This window comes from Arachis ipaensis, chromosome B8 (assembly GCF_059453495.1).
Source record: "Arachis ipaensis isolate K30076 ecotype BB chromosome B8, ASM5945349v1, whole genome shotgun sequence".
Taxonomy (NCBI): Eukaryota; Viridiplantae; Streptophyta; class Magnoliopsida; order Fabales; family Fabaceae; genus Arachis; species Arachis ipaensis.
Window position 1 is genome coordinate 126,922,914 of NC_142443.1, and position 22,890 is coordinate 126,945,803.

A 22,890-nucleotide genomic window follows, 5' to 3' on the forward strand; every position below is an offset into this window, starting at 1 on the left:
GTTCTGATGCCTAGGATTTGTCTCATAAAAACTGTTGTTGCTGCTCTCTTTTTTTTGTCTCATGAATTCTGCTTCTTTAGTACTTTTAAACTGTTTCAGTTTGGATGACTGTAATAACTCTGGATATTACTGCACCTTTGGTAGTTTAGTTAGCACTTTGAACTGTGCTCTAACTCTTTTCTGCAGGATACAAGACTTTGTTTTTGTTGATCTTGTTTATTATCCGCCCTTGATGACAAAAAGGGGAGTAATAGCAATAGGACCCTAGTATTTTTTTGGGATTTTTGCTGCATCCATACTTGAGTTTGCATGTTGAATAATATTTGCTGCATTAATACTTGTTTTCACATGCTGAATCTGTTTGCTAATGGTAATAGCTTGATGTTGGGCTGATTATGATATGTTGCTATCTGATTCTGGCCCTGATGTATTAAAGCTCTATTTTGGCCATTTAAACTATCACTGTTTGCTATACTTTTGGTTGGTACATAGCATCTGTTTAGTTCCATATAAGTATATGTAAACAGGAAAGAAGAGAAGAGCATAAATTCAGGGGGAGCTAACCTTGAAAAGGAAAGGGGGAGCAACATAAAAGCAAATGACAAAAATTAAAGGGAGTTTTCTAAACCTGACTCAAACTCATTTCCTTTTGATTATAGCTTAAATCATGTTTGTCATCAAGGGGGAGATTGTTGAGTTAAGAAATTAACTAAATTAATTAGTGATGACAAACATTATTTTTGAGCAAAATAAATAATTAGTGTTGATTAATTATATTTACTTATTAACTAATTGTTTATTGTTGCAGGCCAAATGTTAATAGCCCAAATGGAATAAAAGGCATTCAGCAAAGAATATTGGGCTGAAAGCAAAATAAAGAGCCCAAGCAAAAGCAAAGAAAGAAACCAAAGAAATTAAATCGGGCCAAGCATACCAATACCCGATCCAAGCCCGATCTGGTTTCAGAAATGCAAATCCCTCTCTTTTGCTTAACCAAAAGCAACGTCATTTTCCTCTCTAATCAAGTCACATCAAGACTTCAGTAAAGTAAGAAAGAGAAAGAGAAGAAAAGCTTCCTCCATAAGCCAGTAACCAAAGAAGCAAGAAAGAGAAAATTGAAGCTTGAGGCACAGAAGCAAAGAACAGAAAATCCAAATCAAATCAAGCTTAAGAAAGGTAATCCATCTCATCTTGCATGAATCAGATCTTCATCCCTTCTTCCCAACTCTCTGCTATATCCAAAAATGGCATTCAAGGGAAAGTGGTTCTCTGCCCTATTCTGCTCCACATCTACGGTCACAAGTGATACTTGGGGACCAAGTTGGTTTTCAAGGGCTTAGATCAAGTTGACCTTGGAAGATTTCTATTGTTACTGCTTTGTGGCTTTCGGTCAAGATGAGGGAAAGTTTCTTCTCTAAGGATTAAGGTGAAAAAGTGAATCTGTGGATTGGTGAAGCTCAAGGCTCAAGGTGTTGACCTTGGAAGAAGAACGAAGCAACATGCAAGGAGATAAATGAAGCTTGCTGTTCATTCAGAAGGCAAGGAGAGAAAACCAGTGAATAGATGTTTTGTTCTGAGAGAGCTCTTTGAAGAAGTTCAACTAACTGGACAGTGTAACCTAATCAAAGGTGCATTCCGCCAGTATGAAGAACTAAATCAGAGGCTTGCTAATCTGGTTTTTCGCATAGCACAGAGGCTGTTGATGAAGTCAATCTCCTTCATGTTTTACTGATTGTAATGTACTTTTCAATGTTTATCATTCTGTAATTTCTTGTGAGAAAAGGCATTGTGAGAAAGCTCAAGTAAAAGCCATGAGTGGAAAAAGGCTGAGTGAAACACTTGAGAGAAAAGCCTAGAGTTATTTTCAGATTTCTTTAGGTGTGGTTATGTCTTGTATCTTGTACCGGTGAGGTATCCCTTTCTTAGTTGGGTTAGCACTAAGAGTGAATAGTTAGGTATTAGCATAGCCAATGTCAAGTTAGGTTAGAACTTGAGTGTGAAAGGATTGGGTCAATCCTGTGTTATTGGTGTATGTAATACTGTTAACTATAGTGAAATTCTTCCATAGTTGTGGAGGAGACTGGATGTAGGTTGCATAGCACAAGGCAACCGAACCAGGATACATGCTGGTGTTAGCTTTTCTCTTTTCTGCTGTGTTCTGTTTTCTGATATTCATGAGACAAAAATAAATTGTCTCATAAATTTCCGCTGCTAAGTTAAAACAGAATCAGAATTGCAAATCTGTTTTAAAAGGGTAACAACAGCAACCAAAAGGAAGGCATAGATTCAACCCCCCTTCTCTAAGCCTACCACAACCTTCAAAGTGTTTGAAGATACCGAGCACCTGGTCTTTAAATTTTAAAACAAAAGCTCACACTTTTCGAGAATAATTATCAATAAAAGTAACAAAAAACTCCTATGAAGTCCAGAATTATGAAATGATATTCTAGGGACAAAAAACTCCCCCCAAAAAAGAGGGACAAAAAATTCACGGGACCTAATCCAGTAAAATCTTTCACTATCAAAATAATAGGTACATAATTAATATTTTTAGTGGCATTAAGGCATCTCAACAATCAACAAAATATATCATCAAAACTGATAGAATCAACATAAACCCTCCACAAAGTGGGTATCTTAAATAAGACAAAAGAGAAAACAATGTAACTAGCAAGTTATATCCTAATGTTCATCTCTACTTTAGGAATAACATACTAAAATTTCATAAGAAATAGAATAAATTTACCAATTCAATCGGATCAAAATGGCATGCCCCTTTTCCCCAATTTTTCTTCTCTTCGTCGAAGAACTCTCTCACTCTCTCTGTTTTTTTTGTTTCAAATTGAGAGTTATATTTCTCTCTCTTCCTTTTTACTGGCCTAAAAAATTACTTACTTTATTTTATTTTATTTTATTTTTAAAGTTGTGTGGGTCTCACTTGAGATTGGAAAACCCACCAACAAAAAAAAAAAAGAAGATAGTACAAAATAAAATTTTTTTAAATATAACACAACTCATACATCAAATTTTCAATACATAACAATTATGAATAAGTTACGGCATTTACTACTAAACCCTATCTTCTTTAATTAAAATGTGTATATAACCATCTTTGTAATTATTCTAGAAGCTACAATTATCTTTAAGATGATGTCAATCTTACAAGATTTGTTTACTTGGCTATAAGCCCGGGGAAGCTTTGTGGTTTACCCTTGTTCTCTCCCTTTTGTTGAGAAAATAGGAAGAAGCAATTCAGTTGGTGTAGTTGCATTGAACAATCTTTTGGTGCCTAATCATTTGATAGATGGGATGTGTACATAGTGAATGCATAAAGCAAAGATAATTTGATTAAGGACTACATTTAGTGGTATTACATCAAAATTTAAGGATTTAAGCATGTGAAAACACGTGGAGCATGGCATTCTCATCACAAAAAAATGATGACTCTAGAGACAGATAGAAAAATTACCCATCAAGAGAATTTACTAATCCGGAAAAGTGGGCTCCAAAACTTAATTTGTTAATCTGATGACTTATCTGCACCATACAAACATTAAAACTTTATCAAAGTTTAAATGGGTGTTTTATTTAGACAAGGGATATTAGAAATCCAGTTCAGTCTTACATTAAGATGATTATCTTGTAAAGCAAGTAGATCAGCAAGAAACATAGTCGACTGAAGAAAGCTTTTTTACCATGTGCGGCGGCCATGTATACATTATACAACATCACGTATGACATTCTTTATAATTACTTCCCCAAAAAGGTTGAAACAAAGCACCAATTCAAACTAAAGAGGTTGAAATAACTTCAGAAAGACACACAATCTTTTCAATTTTCATAAGGAATGTATATATATATACCTGAAAGTGTTGCTGGTAAAAATCTGAATTGCAGAGAGGTAATTAGGAAAATCAACCTGAACTTGGAGTCCTTGTCTTTTCTGTTCCTCTCAACAAATTGCTTCCTGGTTGATGACTGAATCTGAATTCAGAAATGGAGGCTCAATTGAAGATACTAGTATAAGTACATGAATACAGCTATAGTAATTTAAATTATCCATGTATCAATGATAATTTAATTCCAAATCCATAATTTGAATTCGAAAGCTATCTAGATTCTAGAAGTTTTAACCTGACATCTTTTTGTTCTTGACAGAAGCAAGATGAGTTCTGGAAATCAGATAAGCTATCTAATTGCTATGGTTAGTGTTACTAATCTATTTGATTCTCTGTAATCATAGATTTTGATGAAGGAGCAAGGCCTAACTTACATAATGTTTCAAATTTTTTTAGAAAAGAATAAAATTGATGTAATTTTGACTCAGCATGAAAGCAACATCTTCTCTAGTTCTCATTTACTTGAATAGTGAATCAGCTTTATTATATCAAATTCAATTATAAATGAGTCATTGACTTTGGAGATTTGATACAAAATTTTGAAAGTAACGGATATTTTGGAATAAAAGAAGTAGCAAATATGATGTGCCTTAATATAATTCCTATTGGTGCAGCGAAACTATCTATAAATAGTGTTCTATATGGACATTCAGTTGATAATGTTTCACCTCAATGTGAGGAAGAGATGGTTTTTGTTCTCTTGAGGAACTTGACGCTTAAACTATTGGGAATCTTCTCCCTACCGATGATGACGATTTGCTAGCTGGATTGATTGGTGATCATGAAATCTTTGTTAAAGATAGTTCCGGTGATGAATCAAATGAACAAGATCTTTTTGCTAGTGTTGGAGGAATGGATTTGGGACATGATAATAGTTCATCTTCTGGACAAAAGAATTCTGAATTCCATGATGAAGCTTGTAAAGGGAAATTCGAGCTTTATAATGCCTCAGTTACAAAAGAACACCCTATCCAGAAATTGAAAGGGAAACTCGATCTGTTAATTCACTTAATCTGATTTCACATACTCCATTCCATATAATTCACTGTTCGTCAATATATGATATCCATCACATATTCACATACTCCAGTCCATGAAATTGAAAAGAGGAATTAATGGTATGAAATTGAAAATCTAACATCTAAGCAAAGAAAAAACGGAGGGTTTCCATTTCAGTTAATCAGTGGATTGCATGTTAGGGTTCGAAAGGGGAGACGCGAGCAACACACGAAGAAGATACAAGAGCTTCAGTGAGACAAAAGTTCAGTGCAATAGAAGTTCGGTGCGATAGCGGTGCAAGGCTGAGAGGCCCATGGAGCATTTGGAGGGAATGAGTGTAGAGAGATAGAAGTATCGTGGTTAAAATGAAGAGCTGGTGATGATATTTCAATATTTTTTGGCGAAAAATTTTAAATTACGGATAATTTTTTTTGTCTATAATAATTTAAAAAAATAATATTTTATCCATTTAAATACAGATGAATTTTCTGCCAGTAATTATTTTTCAAGAAAAGACACTAATTTTCCTATAGAATTATTGGCGGATTCTCTTTTCGACCACTAATTTATGCTAATTCATTTTTCTTTGTTTTTGACGAAAATTTTCTTGCAAAATTTATCTATATTTTCGTGGAATAAAATCTATCGAAAATATCCGTATGTAATAAGTAGTTTTCTAGTAGTATAATAATTTTTTAATTATTAAGAAAATTACTTTGTAAAGATGCGAAGGACGGAAGGAATGAGATATTAATTTTTAAATTTGGGATTTATCCATCTCGATTTATTTTTAAATTTTGATAAAGTTGTTAATAATTTTTAATAGTTCTAAGAAACAAATTATTTATTAATATTAATTATTCTACATATTAACAGTGGTAAAATTCTTTTAACTTATTGCTAAAATAATATACATTGATATCAAAACATTAATAGTAAAATACAAAAATAATTGTTAACAAAAATTTTGGTAAAATCACAATTTAATAATTAAAAAACTATTAAAAGAATATTTTGATGTAGAAAAATAATTTGTTAAATGGTATTTTGATAAACAAAATTTAATTATTACAAAATAAAAAGAGTAGTAAATTTTTTTTTATTTTATATATTGATATACAGATGTAGATCAGTGTGAAAATACAAATTAAATGATCTGAAAGAAACATAGAAAAAAAAAGTTGAAATATAGTTAACCTTTGTATACTTTTTTTTTTTTTTTACCGAAGATATGGAGACTCGAACCCGCAATCTCAATTAACCTCTTAATTAAGTATAGGGAGACTATGCCATTTGAGCTATTGCTTCTTAGCAGTTAACCTTTATATACTTATTCATAGAATTTGTGTCAAATTAATAAAAATAATGCAATTAAAATTGTAAAAGTAAAAAAAATAGGAAAAAATTAAACTAAGCATAATATGAGAAGAAAAAAATGGGTGACGCGGAAAAAGTGAGAAGCAAGGGATTATTTTTTTTGTGACTGAAATAAATTAAACAAAGAAAAATAAAACAAACAAAACAAGGAACTGTCTAAATAGAGGGACAGTCCCGTTTAAGACTACTCTTAAACTCCTCCCAAGGTGAAAGAAGCTCCACATGATCGCCATCTTTGCCACAGTACCTGCCACCGTATTTGTATCTCTCATAATCAAACGAAAGTCAACCCGCCAATTCCAATGCATGATATCTCTTATTTTGAGCACCAGTGGATCAATAAACCCAAAACCATCTTGAGTAACAAGATTAAATGCTTCCACACATTAAAAAAAAGTAAATGAAAAAGTGTGAATGATTTTATGTAAAAAAAAAAAAAAACATAAGGAGTAGTTAAAAGTAAATGAAATAATAAAATAGTTTTTATAGTTTGATGATGTGTTTGTCTGGACGTTATTATTTTAATGAAAAAATTTTTTTTGATAAAAATATTTTTTTTAAGTATGTTTAGTAAATTTCTGATAGTAAGAGTAAAAATATTTAAAAAATTAAAAAATTATCTTTTTTGAGAAGCTACAATTTATATTTTTTTTAAAGATTCTTTTTAAGAAAAAAGATATTTTTTATGTAATAAATAAACAAAAAAATATTTTTATATTATTATATCCAAATATAATTGATAGATAAAAGGATCTTTTTACATTAGATATTCAAACATAAAATTACTTTTACTTTTTCCTAAAATCTTTTAAAAAAAAATAATTCAAAAAAGATCTTTTTTTTTTAAGTTCGCCCAAACAAACTTACATTTATTAAAAATAATAATATTAATATTAAAAGTACATAATAATCTAAAAAAATAAATTTCAAAGAGAATAAAATAGAAAAAAAAAAGAAGAATCTTAAGTAATAATATAAACAAAGAAATCAGGTTATATGCCACCTTGAAAAAAATTATAACATATAATAAAAAAAATCTTAAGTGTTTGAGAGTGAATTTTAAGCTATCTTGGTTTATATATATTATAAATAGATAATTAGATGAAAACTTATTGTAGATTATTATTATGAATTAATAATAAACTAAGTGGAAAAATTGGCCTGGGAAGAATGATTGGGGAAGAAGGAATAAAATTATACCTGAAAGTTCATAAGCTGGACACAAATACACTTAAATCATTTAATGAGTCACGCGTGCACAGTAATTATACACTCCGGCGGACACAGTCACCATTCCAGCCATCAGCGTGTGGCGTGATTAGTTTGAGTGGATATGTGGCTCTATTTACTCCTTGCTGGCACGTTCATATTGAGTGAGCTGGCCATTTAGTGCCAACTCAGAAAAAATATTTTATTTTAATGATTAATTAAAATAAATCCTTCGTTCTCTTTTATCCTCAGAAAGAAGATGCTCTGTGTTGAAACTCTAACACCTTAACCAATAACTAAGAACATGGGCTCACTCTAGGAAAAATCGAGCTCTTTATCCCTAAATTGTGGCAGCGTTGTTGGTGGCGGATCTTCGTTGCTGAGAAACAAGAAGAAGAAGAAGAAGAAGAAGTTTGAGTACAACAATGACAAGTGTTTGCACGGAATTGAAGCTGTGGTACTATCTGGTATAGAGTGGAGGAATCCAGACAGATTGTTTCTGCGATGTCCTCTATGGGAGGTAGGTTTCGAAATTACATTTCTTCTTGTTACTGGCGTTAGGTTTTCATCTTTTTATTTCCTTCTTCACCCCTCTTTCGATTGTTGTCTTAAATTTTCAGAGTGTTGAACATCGTTGTGAGTATTTTGTTTGGTTGGACACTTGGACGAAGTAGAAGGAAAAACAAAAACGTGGGGACAAAGGTTGTATCTAAAGAAAGAAAATTGAAACAATCATACCAGAAGATGAATGAGCTTACAGAGTGTGCCACCAAATTGGAAGAAGAAGTGCAACAGTTACAGAAGACGGTTAAAATGATTAGGGGTGAAATAAAGTGTATTAAGAATATGGTTATGGACATTTGTTTGGGGTTGGATTTTTTGGGCATTATTGATTTTGATGATATATGCTCAGGAGTGAAGATCATGTGTAATCAATTTCAAAGTTGCATTGAATAAATTGAAGAAAAAAAATCCTGTTTTTTTGTGAATTACATATTGTAAGTGGTGTAACATCAACAATTGACATAAAACCTGTGTAAATTAGGAACAAGTAATTGTAATATCCAACAACTTCTTTTCAACTAGAAGTTTCTGCTTCATTGTAATAACAAAATAGTCAGAGTAGTGGCAAAGTTTTCAAATAAGACAGAAATATCTAATTAAGAAGTAAAGTCACATTGTATATAACATATCACATGCTACTAGATTACAAAAAAGGATAAGGTTTATGATGATAAACAAAACAACCTTGTCCACATAAACTAATTGGTTCTCGCAGAAACTCCTCTTGGGACTAATTTTGATGGTTTTGGACCCGAATTTGGTTGTTGTCTCAGACTTGGAGTTAGCATTCGATGGACCAAAGATTGATATCAATGTATCTGATGCATTGAGTAGGAAATTTCAGTGTGCAACTTTACAGCTTGATTTCCAACTACCTGATCGTTTTAAGTTGGAATACTCGGCTGAGGATGAAGCCAAGACTGAGAGGCCTGTCATGATATTTTTTAGTATTTTTAGTATGTTTAGCAAATTTATATTAAAAAATTATCTTTTTTGAGAAGTTACAATTTATATTTTTTAAAAGTTTTTTTTTTAAAAAGATGTTTTTAATGTAATAAATAAATAAAAAAATATTTTTATATTGTTATATCCAAATATAATTGATAGATAAAAGGATCTTTTTACATTAGATATCAAAACATAAAATTACTTTTACTTTTTCATAAAATCTTTTAAAAAATATAATTCAAAAAAAGATCTTTTTTTTTAAAACTCACCCAAATAAGCCTACGTCTGTTAAAAATAATATTAATATTAAAAGTACATAATAATCTAACAAAATAAATTTCAAAGAGAATAAAATAGAAAAAAAAAAAAGAAGAATATTAAGTAATAATATAAACAAAGAAATCAGGTTATATGCCACCTTGAAAAAAATTATAACATATAATAAAAAAATCTTAAGTGTTTGAGAGTGAATTTTAAACTATCTTGGTTTATATATATTATAAATAGATAATTAGATAAAAATTTATTGTAGATTATTATTATGAATTAATAATAAACTAAGTGGAAAATGTTGCCCGGGAGGAAGGATTGGTGGTCAGGGTCCGGGTGGATTATAGTTGGCTTGTTATTCGTGGGTGTACTGCTTAAATCACTAAAGGAAGAGGCAAGGAAGAAGGGACACGACATTTTAAAGAGGGAACTAATGTTTTTGGCTTTTTATTTAGTCTTTATATAGATCGATGAAATGAACATTAGATATTAAAAGACATGTTCTCACAAGTGTCGAGAGGTCATGGAATTATTATCGAGAAAGAAGCTAAGGCATCATCTACATGACATAAACGCAACTGTTAAAGCATCTCATGATACTTAGATGTTTCACCTTATATTAGATTTAAATCTTTTTTGTTGTACTAGATGCATGTTATGCTTTGCTAAATAAGTATTTATTATTTCTTTTTATTTTTGAATTAAAAAATAAAGTAAATACAGTTACGGATCTAAGCTTATTCGAACCCCGACACTTATTTAAGTGAACGAGTGAGTTGACCATTCAATCAACCTAAATTCATTTCTTAAAATGTTTATTTGTAAAAGAAATTTTTGGTACTAAAAATTTTAGATTTCTTCTACAAATTATTTTGATAGTGATAATCTCTCAATTTTCTTTTTTTTTTTTTTTGCATTTTTTAGGCTTTTTTTTACTTTCTTTTTTGAAATCTCTTCCCAAATGTTTTTTTTCTTTGTTTTTTTCTTTTGTTTCCTAAATATTTTAATATCTATGTATTGAAATTTTAAAATATCATTTTTGAAATTTCAATAATAATGATCTCTTTCAACTATTCATTTTTGAAATTTCAATAATGATCTCTCTAAACTATTTTTTTTATAATTTTTCTCATTCTTGTTTTTTTCGTTGATACATCTTGATATTTATAGAAAAAGTATAGTTTAATCAACGCTATCGGAAGTAGAAAATTCATCTCCTAAGTTCTAACACAGAAATTTTCAAACTGACAACACATCCCAATTCCCAACACATCTCAATCGTATTTTGAAGATTTGCATGCTGCCTTTTTTTAGTAAGAATCCTGTTTATGACCTTGTTTATACTTTTTTTATTATTATTTTTATTTTACTCTTTGGATACTGATATAAAAGGATATTAAAATAAAATTGTTTTTATAATTTTTTTAAATAATAATAATAATAATAATAATAATAATAATAATATTATTATTATTATTATTATTATTATCTGGATAATTTTAGATATTAACAGCAGGCGAAGGACGAAACCGTAGAACCGTCAATCCAACACAAGGAAAGAAAATGACCTCGACTCCACCATCGTTGTCAATGTTGTCAACCGGAAGATCCTGCGAGAAGTCCAATCAATCCTCGCACAAGAAAGAACTCAAGATCCTCGCGGCAACCGTTTCGGAACACCGGCAACCACCCACATTCCCTAGCATCAACGACTTAGCACACAACTAAAAAATTGCTTAATACAGATAGATTTATAGATATATTTGGTCTTTATTACAGACGTACTTTTGGTTACCGACGGATTTCGTCCCTCTATAAAAGCCTCGTCGAAAATTATTTAACAAAAAATTTTTACCAGTTACCGACAGATTTTTCCTTGGTAAATTCTCCCCTCCATTTTCCTAGAATGTCAAACTTTCCGACGAATTTTTCGTCGGTTATTAGAGACAGATTTTTCGACAGATTTTTTGTCGATAATTAGCAACATATTTTTTAGCAGATTTTCCGTCGATAATTGGAACCTTAGAAAATCATTCCAAACTCTGAATACAGACAGAAAATTTGTCTGTAAATTCGTCAGTAAGATAAAATAAAATTTTTTATAGATTTTTTCATTGCAAAATAAACCTGTTTTCATATAAAATAGATATAAATTTAATAAATACAAATTTTTATCTAATTTGTATTAAAATATTTATAATATTTTAAAAAATAAACAAATTCATCGTATTATCAAACTAAAAATACATAAGAAAATAAGTAAGATTTCAAGTGAGACACAATTGTCCCAACCAGATCGGATAAAACTTGTAAATCAAATAGAAAACTATAGACTCATAGCTGAGAGCTTTTTCAAGACTAGAAAAATGTTGCACCCTACTTGATAGGATTTTCTGCATATGAATTAGTGAAGCCGTTGCTATTCCCTGAAATTTTTGTTACTCGACATTAGTGCCACTGAGTAATTGGTCATTAGAAACAATAAGTTGAAATTAACTAGAAACTAACCTCTACAACATCCACAACTACCAATCCAGCGAAGATATACAATGATTTCTTTGCAGCAACATGCATAGCAATTGACCCTCCCATGCTTTGATGATGAGATAAATTTTTATCAATGATTGTTAACATCATTATCATATTTAAAAATCATTACTATATTAGAAGAAAAGAAAAAAAATGGTACAGAGGTTAGTTTACCAAATATTTGATAGAATAATATATTATTAATCTAAGGATATAACATCAAAGAGAAAAGTGGAGGTTCTACAAACACATTCAGCTTAAAATAGACAACTAAAGTCGGCAAGAGCAAAAGAGAAATCAAACAATCATGCCTTATAGCCATATAGAATATCAAGAACTGAACCCATAACCCTAAAAAATTTCTCAAGTTATAACCAAATTCACCAATCACATTATGCAAAATGCTTACAATCCATGTTTGAGAGGAAGATAGTAAATCTTTTAAATAACAGGAATCAAATCAATCCTTCTATTACAGAACTACCTTCCTACTCAGATAACAAAAAAGGAATACCTATGACCAACAAGGAACTGCATTACATCTGGACCAATTTTTTTAATAATGCTTTTAGTGCCAGTTTTATTTGAGAAGCATTTCAAAACCACTTCAAATGTTGCATCCTCAGGAGAGCTATTTGACTTTCAAGTGCGAACAGAAGGCTGCAATTATGCATAAAAAAACAAAATTAAATAGAGATTATGAAATCCGTACCTTAATGTAAACTCCGTAAAATTAATGAATAACTAATCAATAAATTAATTTTTAATAAAAATAATTAAAAATATGAATTTTATAGTTTTATGAGATAGAGTTAATTAAAATAAAAATTTTGACACTAATTTTAAAAAATTTGATTTAACATTGGGTCGAACGGACCAAACCGATCGAGCCAGATTCAAACTGGGCCCGTGGGCCCAACCAACCCAATTTCACTTAATGAGCTCAGCTCATTCTCTCTCCCTCATTTAGCAAACACGCTGAAACCATACATGCAAGGGAAGAACATTCCCAAAGAACACAACCCTCATTTCCATATTTAAATCCAAATAAATTTTGATCCGGAGCTCCGATCGCTGCACCGTTTGCGGCCATACGTCAGCAATGACGAGCTCTATAAAGCCGAGTATATAGTAAGGTAAGAAAATCACATTCCCAGTTTCAATTTCCTCTTCTCAAATCCGAAAATAGTATGGTCTTGGGTGTTAAGATTTGTGGTTAATTCTAATGTTTTAGGACTAAATTGACTTGAGAAATTAGTGGGTCTTGGCTTAAATGAAGCACATACAAGGTAAGGATTTTCAACCCTAGTCAATCCTTTGATTATATGTGTTGAGTATTGAAGGTTGGTATACATATGTGATAATATGTGTTAGGTGTGTATATATGTGAATTGGAGCTTAATCGTATATGTTGGATGCTTGGTGGAGCCTTGGGTGCTGTTAGCTTGAGGATTGAGAACTTTGGGGCTGGGTTTTGTGACAACTTGTGGTGCCTTTGACTTAGGAGAGAAATTGGCCAAAGTATGGTTTTGGTTTCTCATATTTAATATATAATGTCTTGTGAAAACTTAGACTAGATGACTATATGATAGATAAAAATGCATGAGTATGTTAATTGCTTAGTGTCTTGATGATAATTGTTGAACTGGGTGGAGTAATTGGTTTGTTGTTTGATATTGGGGATGGAAATAAAATACTAAATGATGATTTAATGATGATTGACAAGGTGTTAAGAATGAATGTGTATTTATGATGAATTATTGATGACTTGGTTGATTAATTGAGGAATTTATGTATGAGATTATGTAAAATTGAGGTATGGCTGATTGTGGTAAGATGTGGGGATTGTGGTGTTGTAAATGGTATACTGTGGTGTTGTTTGTATGCATAGAATGTTGGTATTGAGTTTGTTGTGGTAAAAATGGAGGTTTGATGTTTTAAATAAAAACTTAATTTTAACGAACTTTGGCAGTCCATAACTCGAGCCTCAAATTTTGGATAGAAATGAAACTTGTTGCAATCAAAGATGGTTTTACAAGCTTTAAAACGGTATAAATTTTGTGAAAAACGAACTTTTGTAGAGGAAGTTATGGACGTCAAAAATCTTGTGCAAAAAACTGATTTTTCTAAGTTACAGCAAAACCATAACTTCTGGTTTGTGTGCATACGCACATTGATGTGCGCATGTTCTGAGCAGGGGCCATGTTTTCACTTGTGCGTACGCACATTAGTGCGCACACGCACACCCTGTGATATTCGGAAAACGTGCGTACACACACCACGAAGTGCATGCACATACGGGGATATGCTTGCTGTTGGGAGCGTCCAAACTTCCTGGTGCGTACTTACCTCTTTGAACAATTTTAAAAGTGTGCGCATGTGTGCATACGCACACACTCTGTTTTTCAGTAACTTGTATCTTTGTGATTTAAACATGGTTCCGAACTTCTAAACCTCTATTTTTACCCTTTAGGACACTAGAAATGAGTTATAGTGATAGTGAAAGGGTTTGAACTAGGAAGGTGAAGTAACTTGGAGATGAAGAAAGTTTGAGAAGTGATGAATTATGTTTGAGGAGTGCAGAGGTGTGGTATACATGTGATGAATATGGCCATGGAAAATGATTATGAATGATTATTATTAACTATAAAGGATTGCTTTATCTCGAGTCCTCTTCTCGAAAGTGCGATGATGACTGTGCATCATGATGTATTTTTCTATACTTTTTCATATAAGAAATCAATTCATAATACTTAATTATGGAGTGTTTTTGGTGATTAAATTGAATTTTGCTTTGATTGCTTGAGTTAATGAATTTTGTAGAAAATGATAGAAAAAGAAGCAACAAAAGTACTAATAGAAGAAGCATACTCCCATGGTGGCAAAAGAGTTGGAAACAAACTCAAAGAGAAGTAAAGAGGATTTACAACCCTAAACTCTTCACACTCCAATAAGAATAACTCGAGTTACAAACTCCAAATGAGGTAATCTCAGTGTTATTGGAAAGTAGACTTCTAGAGCTTTCCAACCATATATAACACTTTATAGTGGACACTGGATTTAGGGGTGCAAATTGCTATTTGTTTAGCTTCACAATTTCAGCGTAAAACAAGTCCCTGCACTTCGTCAGACTGACCTCTTCACCTTCAAAAGATCATAACGTGGGCAAGAGAAGTCCAAATGACATGCTTCCAGCGGCGCTGAAAAGCAGGGATCTAGGATTTTCCAAGGATATATAATAGTATATAGTGGGCCTTCATTTTGAAGACACAACAGACCAATCATTTAGCGAGTAAGGTTTCCCAAACCTTCAAAAGCCCAAAATGTTAGTTCAATGACACTCCACATTGGGCCACTTCCAAATACTCCCATTCCTTTATTTATTCTTCAATGTTTCAAGCTTCTATGAAGAGAATTAAAATTTCACAACCTCAAGTCAAGCCACAATTAACAATCAATCAAGGCCACAAGAATTATCTAGAAGTAATTAGAAAATTTGCATTTGATTATAATTTCATTTGAATTTGTAATTTAGGTACCTTATAAATAGGACCTTAGATTCATCATTTTAGACACACCATGGAGGGGTGGAGGTGACTCCACTCCCCTTTCACTCTTATTCTCTTCTCTTCTTCCATTCCTTTAATATACACTTTTGTAAATATTTAGTTATGAGCTTCTAATTTCCAACATTAGGAAAGAGAGCTCTATTGTAATTTAATGGATTAATTTATTTTTATTCTTCTTCTTCTCTTCATATCTCTTTGATATACTTGAAAGATTTTCGTTCTTCATTTAAGCATTCAATTATCTTGGGAAAGAGATTTAATGTACATGAATTCTATGTGAACCTTGGAAAAGGAATCATAGAATGATGCTTGAAAATCCTTCTCGCACTTGAGTAGATTTGGGTATGGATGAGATATATTATGACATTTAATCTATCCATTATTTGGGTTTAGGAAAGTGTGTGATATAATTAGGGATCATTCTTCATCTCTTCTCATGAGCAATTAGACTAAGAAATTGGCTATTGATCAAGATTGGGGAGATTGAATCACCAAGTCACGATTGCCAAGAGGTCAATGAGTTGCATGATTGAAGAGGAGATGAAAACTATTGATCCTAAGAATGCAATTTCTCTTGATCCCAATGTTAATTTCATTCTTAGTTCTTGTTATTTACTTTTTGTCTTTAATTCTTGTCATTTACTTATGCACATTTATGGCTTTATTTACTTTTGCACATTTGTGCCTTCCAAGTGTTTGTAGAAATGTTTCACTTGGTTTTACTTTCTAGTCATTTACTTTCTTACACTTTACTTTTTTGTACTTTCCATTCCTTGCAATTTACATTCTTATACTTTAATTTTCAGCACTTTAATTTCTTGTCATTTACTATCCTTTCACTTTATTGCTTTCATTTAATTTCAAGTCATTTACATTTCTAGCTTGCTTATCACTCAAAATTGAATCATTTAACTAGAATAATTAATCAACTATTGCTTGCTTAATCCGTTAATCCTCGTAGGATCGACCTCACTCTTGTGAGTTTTATTACTTGATACGATCCGGTGCACTTGCCGGTAGTTATTAACGAAGAAGAAATAATTTTTTTTGTTATCAAGTTTTTGGCGCCGTTGCCGGGAATTAATTTTGATTAACAAACTACCGGTTGATTAATTATCTAGATTAGGCATTTTCTTTTCGTTTTTGTCATTTACTTATTTTTTTTATTTCTCTTTCTTATTGCAAGTTAAGTGTTTGTGTTATTGCCTCATTAAGAATTCTTTAGTTGTGACACAAGGAATTTCAATTTTTCTTGGTCGTTGTGTTTGATACAAACATTTTCAATTAAAATGGAGTTTACCTCACATGTTGATCAATCATATTACATATGATATTTTCCACCACCCCAAAATGATTCATGTCATTATCCACATGGTGGATGGGAATATCAACAAAAAATGATGGATCATGAGCAATCAACCCAAATGGGATATGCCCTAAGGTCACACAATGATCAAGCAAGTTATATGGGATATTTTTCACCACCACAAAATAATTCAAGTTACTATACTAATTGTGGTTGGGGATATCAAGATCAAGGAATGATGGAGTTTGAGCAATCAAACCAAATGGGATACTTCCCAAGAATACAAAATGATTTATACTCCTATGAATGGGACAACTATCCAAATTGTGATTGAGAAGGCCAAAACCAAAGAGAATTCAATGTTTCCTATCCCATCCATCAAGAACCATCATCCCTAGATGCATTTAAGCAAAATTGTCCAACCTCACCTCCAAACTTTTCATATCAAAATTCTTCACCATTTGAGTATGCCTCAACACAAAATTCCTTCCAAAATTCATACAATTCAATTCATCAACCACAAAATTCATTTTACTACACATAAAACTCCTTTCAAAATTCATATCAAGTCTCTCAAAACAATTTCACCACAACCTATGCACCTTTACAAGCACATCAAATTTCCTCTATCAAACTTTTACTAGAACAAATGTCCCAAACATGTGCCTTAGTTGGCCATCTCCTTGAGTCCTTAAGGGATGAGCTCTTAAGGGAAAGGAATAGAGAAAGGATTGAAAATATGGAGGCCTCAAAAAGAAATCTAAAGGTGCAATTGAGCCCAATGGCACAACATTTTGTTGATGAACCAAACAATGTCTTCCTTAGGCCAAGGGAAGAATACAACGCCATAAGCTTGATGAATGGAGTGGTGCTTAGCAAGGAGGATGAAAACCAATTTGTGGGTGTAAAGGACGAATTAGAAGAGCAAGAAAAAGAGGTCCCTATACCAAGTGAAATTCCAATAAAGAAGGAAGTTGTAAGGGAGAAAAACAACTAAGGGAGTCCACACTCTAATGAAGTAGAAAGTTGCATGGAGGATGATTTAATTGAACAATCAATCCAAGAGGTTCTTGATGAAGAGGACACTCCAACCATCATACAACACCTAAGTCTTGCAATCAAAGAAGTGAAGGCAATCAAGGAAAGCACTCAAAGAAGGATTGTGACCAAGAAATAAAAGACAACTAGCATCTATGAAAAAGAGAAGGTCAACAAAAAGCAATCCAAACCCCACCCCAACAAGCAAGAGCCAAGAGGAATCAAGCTAATAACAACAAAAGAAAGCTTGTTAGGAGGCAATCGAATCAAGGGGCATCAATCTTCTTTTCTTCTCCCTTGAAGTCATTTCTCTTAACCAATTGGAAGAAGAGGAAGAAAATTAAGAACCACATGTCAAGCTAATGACATTAAAAGAGCGCTTGTTGGGAGGCAACCCAACCGTTGGTAACATTTTCTTTCTTTGCTTAGTTTACTTTCAATAATTTGGCATATGATTGCATTCTAAGTTTGGTGTTGCATGCAACAATTTGATCTTTAATCTTTAGTGGGTACTTGCATCATTCTAAAATGAAAGTGTCACACTAAGTTTGGTGTTTTCACTTACCTTTCATGCGTAGTACCATGCATAACTCACTTATTAATGCAATCACATTGTCTCTTTTCTTTGTACCTTGATTGTTATCTTTAATTTTTCTTGCTTAAACATACGCATCACTCATATCTCTTCTTAAAGACATTCATGATTAATCATAAATTCTATCACCACTATTTTATTTGTTGCTTGAGGACAAGCAATCATTCTAAGTTTGGTGTTGGGGAAGGAAGGAGTAGGAGGAAAATGACAACAATAAAGATGAAGATCTACAAGGTTGTTAAGTTCCTTTTCCTCTTATTTATCTTCTATACTTTCAATTGCATGTTTGTCTTCCATTTCTTTTATATGCATGTGTGTTCTTCTTTTTGGAAAAGCATAGCTTGATATTTGAATTGTAACATGTTGCTATGACATTATAACTACCATCTTGAATTTTGTGAGTCAAAGTAATTAAGTATCATGATCATGAACAAACAAGATAATTAAAGAAGAGCCTAGCATGAGCATATAAGTATTGGAAGGTTAGCATGACTATTATTGCTCAATTGCATTTGAATTTGTTTAATTGAAGTTTTCATCTAGAACATTTTATGAAATTTTTGAAATATTGAAAACCTTGAATAAGCAAATTAATTAAAACATTAAGAAAGAAAAAGGAAAAAATGAGAAAGCTGAAGGCTCTGAGTACCAATGACAATGCATTAGTCAAGTACTTGTGGTATTTATGTATCAAGTAAAAAGCTTGAAAACAAAACACTTAGAGTCAAGGCTAGGCTCAAGTGCAAAGCACTCCCTCAAAGCTCAAGGCTCTAAGCACCAATGATTAGAAGGAAAGTAAAGAAAAGAAACAAATGAGTTTAAAGAGTCCTCTAATTAAATGCTTGTGGTGCTTATATATCAAGTGGTAATACTTGAAAACAAAGTATTTAGAGCGAGCCGAAGCTTTTAACTAATGGTGCAAAGCACCCAAGAAGATAAGCTAAGAAAAAAAATAAAAAACTTGTTTCAAGGAAGGAACATAAAGAAAAAGATTTCATAAGGTTTCTGATAAACCACTATTTTATGGTTTATATTGTGTTTAAAGGTGTGGTTTTATCATGATCTTTGCCCACTTATTCATTAAATAAGCATGCATTTATATTTCCTTCCTAAAGTTTTTGCATGATTAAAAACTTGCTTCCTAGAGACTTTTAATTATGTATTTTATTTCCCCTTTATTCCATTCGATGCCGTGATCTGTGTCTTAAGTGTTTCAGGCTTTATAGGGCATGAATGAGTTGGAGATTGGGAAGGAAGCTTGCAAAAATGGAAGGAACACAAGAAATTGAGGAGATGACCAGCGAGAAGCGACGCGGCCGCATGGACGACGCGACCGCGCGAAAAAGAGCAAATCGCAGTGACGCGGCCACATGGATGACGCGACCGCGTGGCGAAACAGAACGCCGAATGACGCGTCCACATGAGCGACGCGATCGCGTGACATGCGCGATCTGCATAATATGCAGAATCGCTGGGGGCGATTTCGGGCCCATTTTGACCCAGTTTTTGGCCCAGAAAAGCAGACTAGAGCCAGAGAACATGCAGAAACCAGAGAGAACATTCATTCCGCATAGTTTTAGTTTTTAGATCTAGTTCTACTCCTCCTCTAGGTTTTCTCTCTACACATTCATAGTTTTTAGGATTAGTTATTTTTTCGTTATCTTTGCATTGGGATATTGAGAAGAGTTATTGCCTCATCAAGACTTCGACATTCTAGTTCGTTCTTTTCACCTGTCTTTTACTCTTCCATGTTCCTTAATTTACTTAATTTTACTATTGGATTATTTTAGCATTTATTAATACAAGAATCACTTTTATTTTAATTTAATCTTTGAGCATTATTTATCATGTCTTTCTTTAATTCCCTTTCTTACGTTATGAATTTTACATTTACAATGAGCGAGTAGTCCCCTAACTTGATGGGGAGTCGATGAAAGGAATCCTTGAGTTGGAATGCTCAAGAGAAAGATTGTAATTAGGTTTATTGTTGGATTTTTCTCTAGTCACTAACACCAATCCTCCCAAGAGTGGATTGGAACCTGTGGGTAGAACAGCATTCCAACTTGTTTGACTTTCCCTTACTTAGTAAGGGACAACTAAACACAATAAATCTCAATTGTCAATTAACCTTGAGAGCACTGCAACAAGAATAGGGCTTCCATCTAATCGACTCCCAGTCAAGGTTTTTATTTATATTTATATACATTCTCTAATTTAATTTTCTGTCATTCCACTCAAACCTTTATGAAAACCTTCTGATTAATAAAATAGCACACTTTCTTGCAACTCGTTGGGAGACGACCTGGGATTCATACTCCCAGTATTTTAATTTTAATTTCTATGACACCCCTTTTTAAATTGATAAGCGGATTTCTGGTTGGTTGAGAACTATACTGGCAACGCATAATTTATAATCATTCTTAACTCGCCAATTTCCACTCGCATCAATTTTTGGCGCCGTTGCCGGGGAGTTGCAATAGAGTGCTAAAGTTATTAATTGGAATTTATTTATTTGCATTTTATTTTATTTTGCTACTATGAGCTGCTTGTTTCTTTCGTTAGATGACGCGTTCACTACCTGATCCAAGCTTGCCAGTATTCGATCCTGAGATTGAAAGAACTATTTCACGAATAAGGCAAGCTCGGCGTCGGTTAGCCCTCTCTGAGGGCGGATTTGAAATTCCATTTGAGGAAGAAACCAGCTCCCTGATGAGCGGATATTTTATACGCTTTTTGGGGATAATTTCATATAGTTTTGAGTATGTTTTAGTTAGTTTTTAGTTTATTTCCAGTAGTTTTTAGGAAAAATTCATATTTCTGGACTTTACTATGAGTTGTGTGTTTTTCTGTAATTTCAGGTATTTTTCTGGCTGAAATTGAAGGAGCTGAGCAAAAATCTGATTCAGGCTGAAAAAGGACTGCTGATGCTGTTGGATTCTGACCTCCCTGCACTCAAAGTGGATTTTCTGGAGCTACAGAACTCGAAATGGCATGCTTCCAATTGCGTTGGAAAGTAGACATCCAGGGCTTTCCAGCAATGTATAATAGTCCATACTTTTCACAAGAATAAACGACGTAAACTGGCGTTCAACGCCAGTTCTCTGCCCAATTCTGGCGTCCAGCGCCAGAAAAGGATAAAAAACTGGAGTTGAACGCCCAAACTGGCATAAAAACTGGCGTTCAACTCCACAAATGGCCTCTGCACGTGAATTGCTTAAAGTCTCAGCCCCAGCACACACCAAGTGGGCCCCAGCACACCAAGTGGGCCCCAGAAGTGGATCTCTGCATCATCCATCATAGTCCACTCATATTTTGTAACCCTAGGCTACTGGTTTAGTATTTAAACAACTTTTAGAGACTTATTTTGTATCTCATGACATTTCAGATCTAAACTTTGTATTCTCTGACGGCATGAGTCTCTAAACCCCATTGTTGGGGGTGAGGAGCTCTGCTGTGTCTCAATGAATTAATGCAAGTATTTCTGTTTTCCATTCAAACACGCTTGTTCCTATCTAAGATGTTCATTCGCGCTTAACTGTGATGAAGGTGATGATTCGTGACATTCATCACCTTCCTCAACCCATGAATGTGTGCCTGACAACCACCTCCGTTCTATATCCGATTGAATGAGTATCTCTGAGATTCCTTAATCAGAATATCCGTGGTATAAGCTAGAACTGATGGCGGCGTTCATGAGAATCCGGAAAGTCTAAACCTTGTCTGTGGTATTCCGAGTAGGATTCAAGGATTGAATGACTGTGACGAGCTTCAAACTCCTGAAGGCTGGGCGTTAGTGACAGACGCAAAAGGATAGTAAATCCTATTCCAACCGGATCGAGAACCAACCGGTGATTAGCCGTGCTGTGACAGAGTGCGTGAGCGTAGTTTTCACTGGAAGGATGGAAGGTAGCCATTGACAACGGTGATCCACCAACACACAGCTTGCCATAGGAGGACGTGCGTGCGTGAACAAGAAGACAGAGGAAAGCAGAGATTCAAAAGACAAAGCATCTCCAAAACTCCAACATATTCTCCATTACTGCACAACAAGTAATTTTTAATTTATGCTCTACTGGTTACTCACAATTCAATTGATAAACATAATTGACTTCCTGACTAAGATTTACAAGATAACCATAGATTGCTTCAAACCAACAATCTCCGTGGGATTCGACCCTTACTCACGTAAGGTATTACTTGGACGACCCAGTGCACTTGCTGGTTAGTGGTACGAGTTGTGAAAAGTGTAATTCATAATTCGTGCACCAAGTTTTTGGCGCCGTTGCCGGGTATTGTTCGTGTTTGAACAACTGACGGATTATTTTGTTGCTTAGATTAGGAAAAATCTTTCTTTTTTTTGGTTTAGAGTCTTTTATTATTTATCCCTTGTTAAAATACTTTAAACTTATAGCTCAGTTATTTAGAACGTGGTGTTTATGTTCATGATAATTGGCTATCATATTTTTTTTTAAAAAAAAACCTTTTTCAAAAATAATTTTTCTATTAAATCCTGTGCCAAACTTTAAGTTTGGTGTTTTCAAAAATAATCTTTCTTAAAATTTTTGAAGGTCCCATAACTCATTTGGC

The 22,890-nt window shown here is 33.0% G+C and overlaps 1 long non-coding RNA gene across 1 annotated transcript; it reads right to left on the reverse strand.

Moving 5' to 3' along the window:
* Positions 1-3,490: 3,490 nt before the first annotated feature.
* On the reverse strand, positions 3,491-5,138 carry LOC148549789 (uncharacterized). Its single transcript, XR_015896008.1, has 3 exons — positions 4,568-5,138; positions 3,864-3,984; positions 3,491-3,537 (listed from the first exon to the last, which is right to left on the reverse strand). It is a non-coding gene; the product is annotated as an uncharacterized LOC148549789 (long non-coding RNA).
* Between the last annotated feature and the right edge of the window lie 17,752 nt (positions 5,139-22,890).